Below are 10242 nucleotides of genomic sequence, written 5' to 3' on the forward strand. Positions count from 1 at the left end.
GAAATGGGAAGTCTGCTTTCTGCGGAGTGAAGAGGAGGGTAAAAGAAGAAATGCCCGGTGAAGCTCAGAAACCATCCCTGCTACAGAGCAAGAGTTTCCACAGGCCCACGCTGAGACAGGGTCTGGAACAGAATCTGAGAGTGATGAATCGGTACCAGAGCTCGAAGAACAAGATTCGACACAGGCAACCACACAACAAGCCCAGCTGGCGGCGGCAGCTGAAATCGATGAAGAACCAGTCAGTAAAGCAAAACAGAGCTGGTGTGAAAAGAAGGCACAGAAGGCTATGTCCAAACTGGGTCTTCGGCAGGTTACAGGGGTTACTAGGGTCACTCTACGGAAATCTAAGAATATCCTCTTTGTCATCACAAAACCAGATGTCTACATGAGGCCTGCTTCAGATACCTACATAGTTTTTGGGGAAGCCAAGATTGAGGATTTATCTCAGCAAGCACAGCTAGCAGCTGCTGAGAAATTCCAAGTTCAAGGTGAAGCTGTCTCAAACATTCAAGAAAACACACAGACTCCAAGTGTACAAGAGGAGAGTGAAGAGGAAGAGGTTGATGAAACAGTTGTGGAAGTTAAGGACATAGAATTGGTCATGTCACAAGCAAATGTGTCAAGAGCAAAGGCTGTCTGAGCCCTGAAGAACAGCAATAATGATATTGTAAATGCTATTATGAAATTAACAATGTAACCATCTAAAAAGGAGGATCCTATTTTGTGTGTTTCAAAAGAGTTACTGCAGCTTGGTTTGAAATTGGTACTGTTTCTATCATTAATAAAGTTATGGTTTCTTGTGGGATGAAAAAAAGAAAAACCAAGTGGGGTGACATCAGAATTACCCAAGCGTGCCCCCACCCCCTTCACCTGCCCAGACGCCTAGGGTTCCCTTACAGCTGGGCTGAACTCTGCTTAATACTCCCCTGCCCAATGCATGGTGACAACACGCAACTCCACACCAAGCCTGAGCAGGACCTGTGGCCAGGCTCCTGCAAACCGCCCGTGAAGGCTTCTGGTCCTGCCTCAGCGCCCAGCCCCAGGCTTCGGGCAAACGGACCCACCTCTCGGCCGACCAGCCTGGGATCCAGGTGGCGCGGGGTCTGGGCAGAGACACCCCTACAGCCGTGCCTCACGATGGCATCATGCCCTCCGATCCCTCCTCCTTGGCAGCGCAGCACTGGCTCCCCACGCATGGCTCTCCCCGCAGCCCCCAGTGCGCTTTGGAGTGGCAGCTCCAAGGCAACGGATGGCTCCATGGGAAGGGGTGCTCACGCCAGGAGCTCCCCCACTTGCTCGGCAATGGCTCCAGCCAACAGCAGCACGCTTCCGCCCCGCGCTAGGTGATGGTTTGGTCCAGCAAGGGTGCACCTGGATAGCAGCTTGGATGGTGGTGGAGGCTAAGGCCAGGAGGTGGAGGGTTTGTGTTGGCTCCTCCACCAATCCGTTGCAGAGGAGCCCAGGGCCGCCCAGTGGCCTGGACACCAGGCCTGAATGCCTCTCTGGTTTGGCCCAAACATCTGAAGTTCGCATTAGTTGCCAACTTAAGAAATTGGAGCGTTCACGTAAAATCAGGATTCCCCACTTCTCTTTCCAAGGTGGCCGATTGTGCTACCAACCAAGGTTGGTCGGTGTCACTTCAGCCCTAAGAGGAACCCCCAGTTTGGGGGTGTGGTGAGGAGGAAGCTATCCATGCAGACAGCTCAGTTGTGTAAACTCCTGCTGACTGTGGCACAGCCCACAGTGTGGCCACTCAACTGTGAGGCAGCACAGTCATGAAACAGTGCAGCTGTTAAATGAGGCCCCTCTCCAGCTTTCAGGGGGCTCCACCTGCTCCAACCCAGTGCACCCCACTCTGCCCCAGTGAGACAGCTTCAGTGTTTCAGCTCCAGCAGACAGAACACGTCCCAGCAAAAAGGGAAAGTGTAGCCCTGGCCATTCTTGCTCAGTGGATAGAGCCTCCACCTGAGGACTGAAAGGCCTGGAGTTCAATTCACGCTCAGGGCACATGCCTGGGTTGTGGGCTTGATCCTCAGTGTGGGGTGTGTAGGAGGCAGCCAATCAATGATTCTCTCTCATCAATGATGTTTCTATCTCCCTCCCTCTCTGAAATCAATCTATACTAATAAAAGGGTAATATGCTAATTAGACCAAACACTTCCAGACAACCTTCTGGATGTCCTTTCAGACAAAGCCATGGTGGTGGGGCAGAGGCAGAGGCGGTTAAGGGTGATCAGGCTGGCAGGGGAGAGCAGTTAGGGAGATCAGGCTGGCAGGCAGGTGAGCGGTTAGGAGCCAGCAATTCCAGATTGTGAGAGGGATGTCTGACTGCCAGTTTAGGCCCAATCCCACAGTTAACCAGCAGTTGAACATCCCCCAAGGGGTCCCCGATTGGAGAGGGTACAGGCTGGGCTGAGGGAACCCCCCCATGCATGAATTTCGTGCACCGGGCTACTAGTGTAATATATTTGTGATTCCTATAAATGGTATTGTCTTTTGAAATTACAATCTCCAATTGTTTGTTATTATATGAAAATGAAATTAATATTTTCATATAGATTTGCATCATGTAAGCTTGTGAACAGTTTAATGGCTTAATCATATATATATGATAGTTTCATCTATCACTATGCTTGACATTTATGGGCCATGAGCACTTAGTTGCTTTGTCTAAGGTCACCTATAAAGAATTTAACAAATCTCTAACAATTAACATTTAGATTCGTAACAGAGAATGCATGGTGTAATAAAAATTATGGCTGGGACCCAAATGCAATTAGGAATAAAATAATCACTTTTTACCAGAGACCATGACAAACTTGAAATTTTAACAGTTCCCTATATATTCTTAATGTTCAATAAAGATTAAATATTAGTACAGTTCAGTTCACTAAAACTTTTCTTTATTGATTTACCTTCACATAACATTTATCTTCTAGAAAAACTTAGAATAATGCAGAATAACCCATTGAGGCAATCACAGTGTCTCTGTTTCAAATCATTGTTTTCTGTTCTTTGTCCTAACCTATATAATAAAAGGGTAATATGCAAATCGACCAACGGCTGACCAACCAGTTGCTATGATGTGCACTGACCACCAGGGGGCAGATGCTCAATACAGGAGCTGCCCCCTGGTGGTCAGTGCGCTCCCACAGGGGAAGCACTGCTCAGCCTGAAGCCCTGAGCTGGGCTCATGGCTGGTGAGTGCAGCAGTGATGGCAGGAGCCTCTCCTGCCTCTGGGGCAGCACGAAGGAAGTCCTACTGACGGTTTAGGCCGGAAGGTGGGGAGCAGGCCTAAGCCGTCAGTAGGACATCCCCCGAGTGCTCCCAGACTGCGATAGGGCACAGGTTGGGCTGAGGGACCCCCCACCAAGTGCATGAATTTTGTGCATCGGGCCTCTAGTGGAATATTATAAAGAACTTGAATTAGGATAGCAACAGTGTTCTGCCTTTATCAAAATGCATTTAATGAAGGCATTTGGGTTATTTTCTCCTGAATAATTTCAAGTAATAAAACTTTGCTCTTTTAGGATGTTTACAGAGAACTAATCACAGGCAATAAATCACTTTCAGAAGAAAACTGTTCAAAGACAGATTTATATTGAAAGCATTCTCTCTTTGCCTATTTAAAGAGGTGAAAATGCAAAAAATAATTCTAACTTGCATAGATTTTTTCAGATAAATAATTTCTTTTGATCTCTTTTAGGGAATCAGCTTTATAATAGACACACTTTTAATTTTAGGTATTTAGGTAAGTATTTCTTTTGAAAAATCATTCTTATTTCCTAAGTATGGATTACAGAACAGTTGTGGATGTTCCCACAGCTCTCTGTTTTCCTCTTTTCATGGCATTAATTATTCTGTGTTGGGATTGCCGGTTTACATATTTGTAGTCCTCTGGACTATCATCTCCATCTGTTCAAGGATCTCATCTCTCCTTCCTATTCTTAGCACAGTGTAGAAGAGAGGAAGAATTTTTTTTTTTTAAAGTGCTGTTACTAAACAAATTAATTGTTTTAAAAATGTTGTTTTTAATTTAGTTTTAGGTAAATTTGATACCATTATAATAACCTGGTTATTATTTAACAAGAGGGTAGCAGGGGAGACTAGATAATATAGACATGCCATTTATACAGCTTTTCTAGGGAGCTGCAGTTAACAGTCTCCAAATCTGTTCTCTGTGGATTCTTAGGGGAAGGACTGGACAATAGATGCCTGCCCAGTAAAATCTGGGTGACAGGGGAAGATACTTACCTGTCAGTCACACCTGGGAGGGAGTCAGTGGCCAGGATAAGCATGGCCACTACAAGGGTTCAAAATCTGAGACTTAAATCCTGAACAAAGGAAGTTCCCTCTCTTGCACTCATGGCCCACTTGCTCTCTTGGGACTCCTATTGCAGGGGGAGCAATCCCCCTGCATTCTCCCACATGGATCACGGCCATGTGTGGCCCACACAATGGATTCATGGGCTGAATCTAGCCCGATACTCTGCTGGACTCAACTCCACCATGGAACGGAATCTCTGGACACTGGCTTTGCTTCTAGCTTTATTGAAGCCTAAGCTGCACATTCCCCAGCACTAGTTTAAAGACAATGGGACTTTGGAAACCAAGAACTATAATCCCATGCAACTAAAACTCATTCATTCTCCAGTGCGAAACTTAGAAAATTCCTTTTCTCAAGATATCACAAGAACCACACTCCCACTAGTGACAGAAATTTCATCCTTTCAATCCTCGGGCAACATAACTAGATTCCACAGTGTCAAGTCAGTAAGTCATTTAGAATTGTAGTGACCTAACTGTGTACATTTGAACATTATAGAAATAACTTCTAATTTAGTGGGTAAACCAAGTAGAATAATTTTTTAAATTTAAGATCATTTTTTTTGGCCAAGAAATTAAATATTTCTAACATCATGTGCTGCTAATACTCAAAACAGAATATTAGTTAAGAATGCTTTGCTCTCTTAAATCACTATCTATAGTTAACATACTGCAAAATTGTTATTGTAGCATATGTTTTTTTTATTGTTGACAGTATTTCTCCCCTTTTGCACCCCCTTCAATCAGCCTCCATACTACCCAAGGCCTTCACCACTCTATTGTCTGTGTCCATGGGCTATGCATATATGCATATATGTTCTTTAGTTCTCCCATCTGAGATCTGTCAGTCTGTTTCATGCATCCATGCCTCTGGACCTATTTTTTTTTCATCCATTTATTTTGTTCATTAGATTCCACATGTAATCCTTTTTATAAACTATGCAAATATCAATAATAAATACATTTTTAAAGGAAAAGAAAGTGCAGATGATCCTTGAACAATGCAGTAGTTAGAGGTGCTGACCTCCACACAGGCAAAAATCCAGATATAACTTTTGACTCCCCCAAAACTTAACAAGAAATAGCCTACTGCTGACCAGGACTTACTGTTAACATAAACAGTTGATTAACATATATTTTATATGTTAGATATATTATATAATGAACTAGAGGCCTAGTGCACGAAATTCATCCACTTGGGGAGGGGGAGTCCTTCAGCCCGGCCTGTACCCTCTCACAGTCTGGGAGCCCTCAGGGGATGTCCAACTGATGGTTTAGGCCAGATTTCCATGGGGAGCGGGCCTAAGATGGGAGTTGGACATCCTTAGCACTGCCACGGAGGCAGCAGAGCAGTGGTTCTCAACCTTTCTAATGCCACGACCCTTTAATACAGTTCCTCATGTTGTGGTGATCCCCAACCATAAAATTATTTTCGTTGCTACTTCATAACTGTAATTTTGCTACTGTTAATGAATCGTAATGTAAATATCTGTGTTTTCCGATGGTCTTAGGTGAACCGCTGCTGTAGAGCCTAAGACCATCAGAAAACACAGATATTTACATTACGATTCATAACAGTAGCAAAATTACAGTTATGAAGTAGCAACAAAAATAATTTTATGGTTGGGGGTCACCACAAAATGAGGAACTGTATTAAAGGGTCGCGGCATTAGAAAGGTTGAGAACCACTGCAGTAGAGGCTCCCGCCACCGCCGCTGTGCTCTCCAGCCGTGATCCCACCTTCTGCCTGAGCAGTGCTCCCCCTGTGGGAGCGCACTGACTACTAGGGGGCAGCTCCTGCATTAAGCATCTACCCCCGGTGGTCAGTGCCCATCATAGCGACCAGTCGTTCCGCTGTTGGTCGATTTGCATATTAGTCTTTTATTATATAGGATAGAAGCCCGGTGCATGGGTGGGGGCCAGCTGGCCTGCCCTGATGGGGGCCCCAATTGGGGTGGGGGTCCCCTCTGTGGGGCAGGGCTGGCTGGGGCAAAGGGCCGCGGTCATTCTGGTTGTACTGGTCATTCTGGTCATTCTGCCATTTTGGTTCTGGGCTTTTATTATATAGGATTCTTACAACAAGGTAAACTAGAGAAAAGAAAATGTGAGAAAGAGAAAGAAGACAACTGTGAGAAAGAGAAAATACATCTACAGTATATTAACAAAAATGCACATATAAGCTGACTCCTGCAGTTCAAACACATGTTATTTGAGAATCAACTGTAGATAAATTTGCAGCTAGCTATATTTATTTTTTATAATTCTAGTTGAAAAGGAAATGGAGTTTGAAACTAATTATTAAAATGTGGTTTATCCCTTTGTGTATTTGTTGCTACTCATAAAGTCCTTCTTTGTGATTGCAGAGTTCAAGTTAATGAGAAACAAAGGTTAAATTCCCTTTTCCTTTGAGTACCTAATATCTAGACCATCTACTTCTGTTTTAAATTACAAAATGTTTATAGACAAGAAAGCTTTTTGTATTTTCTAATTGATATGCTACGAAACTATGCTTTAGTACCAAGCAGAAAATTATACATTTCAAAGAGAATTTAGTGTTAACTTCTATCCTTTTATTTTATAGAAGGAAAAGTAGAGCCAGAATAACATTTTATGTTTGGAAGTTCTATAATAATAGATGAACTAATTTCTTGTCTTTAGGGATTCACAATTGCCTTAAATCTTCTCAACAAAATCTGCCTATATGAATGGAAATAATTTTTAAAAATGCAAAATTTCCTGTTTGCTAAATACAAGCTCATATATAACTTTAATTCTCAATTGGATGCATATTTGTTTAAACATTTGCATTTATTTGATCCTGACATGCCAAAAGAACAATCCTTTAGTATAAATCATTAGAACTTGAGACAGGAATATGCTAGCAGAAAGTTTGGGGATATTATTTGGGGTTAAGAGAAATGGGGGAAAGAGGCCTAATGAGAGACTGAATAAGTGTATATCTTATTTTGAGTTTCTTCAGAGCAGAGCCTGAGATAATGATTTTGGTGAAGAAATTATTCAGACAGTGATTCTAGAAAAAGGATTTAGGAAATAGGGAGGGAGAGATAAGGGTATAGAGAAAGCCAGTGTGCAGGTGTGTTATCAATATTGCTGTGGTGAGAAATGAGCATGAGATTCCATGGGGATCTCTTAGAAGTATATAAAATGCCTCTCAGAATTGTCCACTTGAAGGACAGGAGGCAGAACATTTATATAGAAGCTCCTATATCTTACTGATGTTGCCTCAGGGATCCTCACTACTCCATGCTTCTAAGCAGCACTTGGGTGAGATAACAGGCTCCAAAAGCATCTAGGAAGGAGTTGAGATTGCAAGCAGAGAGATACATAGTCCTCACTTGAGATTGGATGCTGGTGGTATGTGATGAGACTGAGCCACTAAAGCTACAGAACTGTCCACTAAAGCTACAGCTAAAATCAGCAGTGGAGGGGGGGGTGTGGCACTAGCAGCATCTGGTCTAAAATAAGATTATTACTTCACCTAACCTGGAGTTCTAACACAAAAAGGTCAGTAAAGATGAGATAGGATAGAGCAATATGGGAAGGAAAAATTAGGTTTGTAGTTTGTTTGTTTGTTTAAAATATATTTTTATTGATTTCAGAGAGGGAGAGTGAGATAGAAACATCAATGATGAGAGAAAATCATTGAGTGGCTGCCTCCTGCATGCCCCACATGGGGGATGGAGCCCACAACCCAGTCATGAGCCCTGACTGGGAATCCAACCATGACCTCCTGGTCCATAGGTTGATGCTCAACCACTGAGCCTTGCTGGCCAGACTAGGTTTGTAGTTTTTGAGAAATAAACTCTAAATCACTTGGTGGCTATCTCCCCTTGTGTTTTACAATTTCACTTTTCAGAGGGAGCAGATCACCAAAGTGAAAGTTAGAATGTTACAGTGATGCCCATGGGACATTTTAGTTTACATTAGAAAAGTTGAATTTGACTTTAAAAAGCGTATGGATATAAAAGAGAACATAGACTCTAGAAAGAAAAAAAAAATGATGAAACACCATAGAGTTCAAAGAGAATAGAAAAGTAAAAGAAATTTCAAATAGAGGGGAATGAGCTAAGAAAGAAATTGAAGATAACAATAAAGTCATTGCAAAAAAAAATCATATTGAAAGCAATAAGAAGTTGAATACATGATAAAAAAAAAGAGCCAGTGATAACTTATAATGCTAAGACAAGCTAATATTTACTTCACTACATACCAACGACTCTTCTAAGGGTCTTATTCTTTTAGGCTCATCAGATACTTAGAAGACATCCATTCTTTGGTATTACCATTATCTATATTCCATAGATGAGGAAACTGAGACACAGATATCATGCCCCAACTACATCTCTTTATTAGGAGTCCAGACTGTACAGAATTCCATCTGTGCAAAATCTTTTCAGATTTGTACCCTCACTGGTAGAAAATGTGGAAGCAAGAACATGTTTAAGGAAATGACATAGACAAAATCATGAAAGCAATTAGCCATAAAGATGAGACAGTGAAGATACAATGTTTGCATAATTATTTCCTCTGTATTAGAGACTGAAATAAGTACCAAAAACAAAAACAAAAAAACATTACATATATGAAAGAACTGACTTTACAAGTGCAAGCTGAACACCATGACCATGTTCAAAGAAAAAGGTAGAATTATCAACCGTGAGGGATAGTATGCTATAAATATTAATATTCATGAGTAAATAAAGAGTACTATAGTCATCCATCAAAAAAAGCAGTTATCTTCAAGAGGCAAAAATTAGGCTAAATTCAAATTCTCCATAGCAGTATGTACCATAAAGCGATAGTAGAGCATGTCTGCAGAATTCTGAGTTTAAAAACCTATGATTCAAACATTTAATAACTAGCTAACATTTTATCCATGAAAAAAGGCAACAGGAAATGACCATTCTTATAGAAATAAGAACTCAGAAAATGTAGTACCCATGTGAGACTATAGAATGAAAACATCTTCATTATGAATTCTATCAACCAACCTGTATCAGTTAGTTTTAAATTTATAACCCTTAATTTAGATCATAATCTTGTGTATAGGTTGAGCCCAATGATGCCCATGGGACAATTTAGTTTACATTAGAAGAGTAGAATTTGACTTTAAAAAGTGTATGGAAATAAAAGAGAACATAGACTCTAGAAAGAAAAAAGTTTTCTAATCTGGGCAACTTGATTGCTCTTTCTGGGCTCTCATCCATCTGCTTTTATCTGCATGCACCCCTGGCAGTTGGTTGATAGAGGCTGGCCTCACTATAATGTCTAATGCTCTCATGGCTGTTGTCTAGGGCAAGAAGAGTAACTAGATGACATGTCTCTCATCACCATAAGACTACATCAGATTTTTTGCAGGTGCAGGTGTCGGAGTCCTATAAGCAAAAGTACCACAAGAGCAGAAATTACAAGTGTTCCTGAGGTTTTGTCTATGAATCCACATGACATCATTCTGCAACATTCCACTGGTCAAAGTGCATCCCAAGGGATAAGGACATAGACTCACTTCTTATTGAAGAAGTTGAAAAGTGCTGGGGACAGATTTTGCCATCTATCACACAACTGAAAAGTTAAAATTACAAACAAAGGAAAACAACAACACTAGGAAGCTATAGTATAAAGAACTATACTTTGAATTCATATAACTATAGAAGTAAGAATAAAGATTTGTAGGCATATTAGACTATACATTTGTAAAGAGCAAAATATCCTATCTAATAAAAGAGTAATATGCAAATTGACCGTCACTCCAACACACAAGATGGCCACCCCCAAGTGGTCAAAGATGGCCGCCTCCATGTGGACACAAGATGGCCGCCACAAGATGGCCAGCAGGGGAGGGTAGTTGTGGGAGATCAGGCCAGCAAGGGAGGATAGCTGGGAGGGACCAGGCC

At 41.6% G+C, this 10242-nt stretch overlaps 1 pseudogene across 1 annotated transcript; it reads left to right on the forward strand.

The window, feature by feature from the left end:
* Window positions 1–50: 50 nt before the first annotated feature.
* LOC308253063 (nascent polypeptide-associated complex subunit alpha-like) lies at window positions 51–706 on the forward strand (annotated as a pseudogene). The gene has a single exon. The product of its transcript is annotated as a nascent polypeptide-associated complex subunit alpha-like (transcript).
* The last annotated feature ends 9536 nt before the right edge of the window (window positions 707–10242 follow it).

Source organism: Plecotus auritus, assembly GCF_963455305.1.
Source record: "Plecotus auritus genome assembly, chromosome: 1".
NCBI classification, from domain to species: domain Eukaryota; kingdom Metazoa; phylum Chordata; class Mammalia; order Chiroptera; family Vespertilionidae; genus Plecotus; species Plecotus auritus.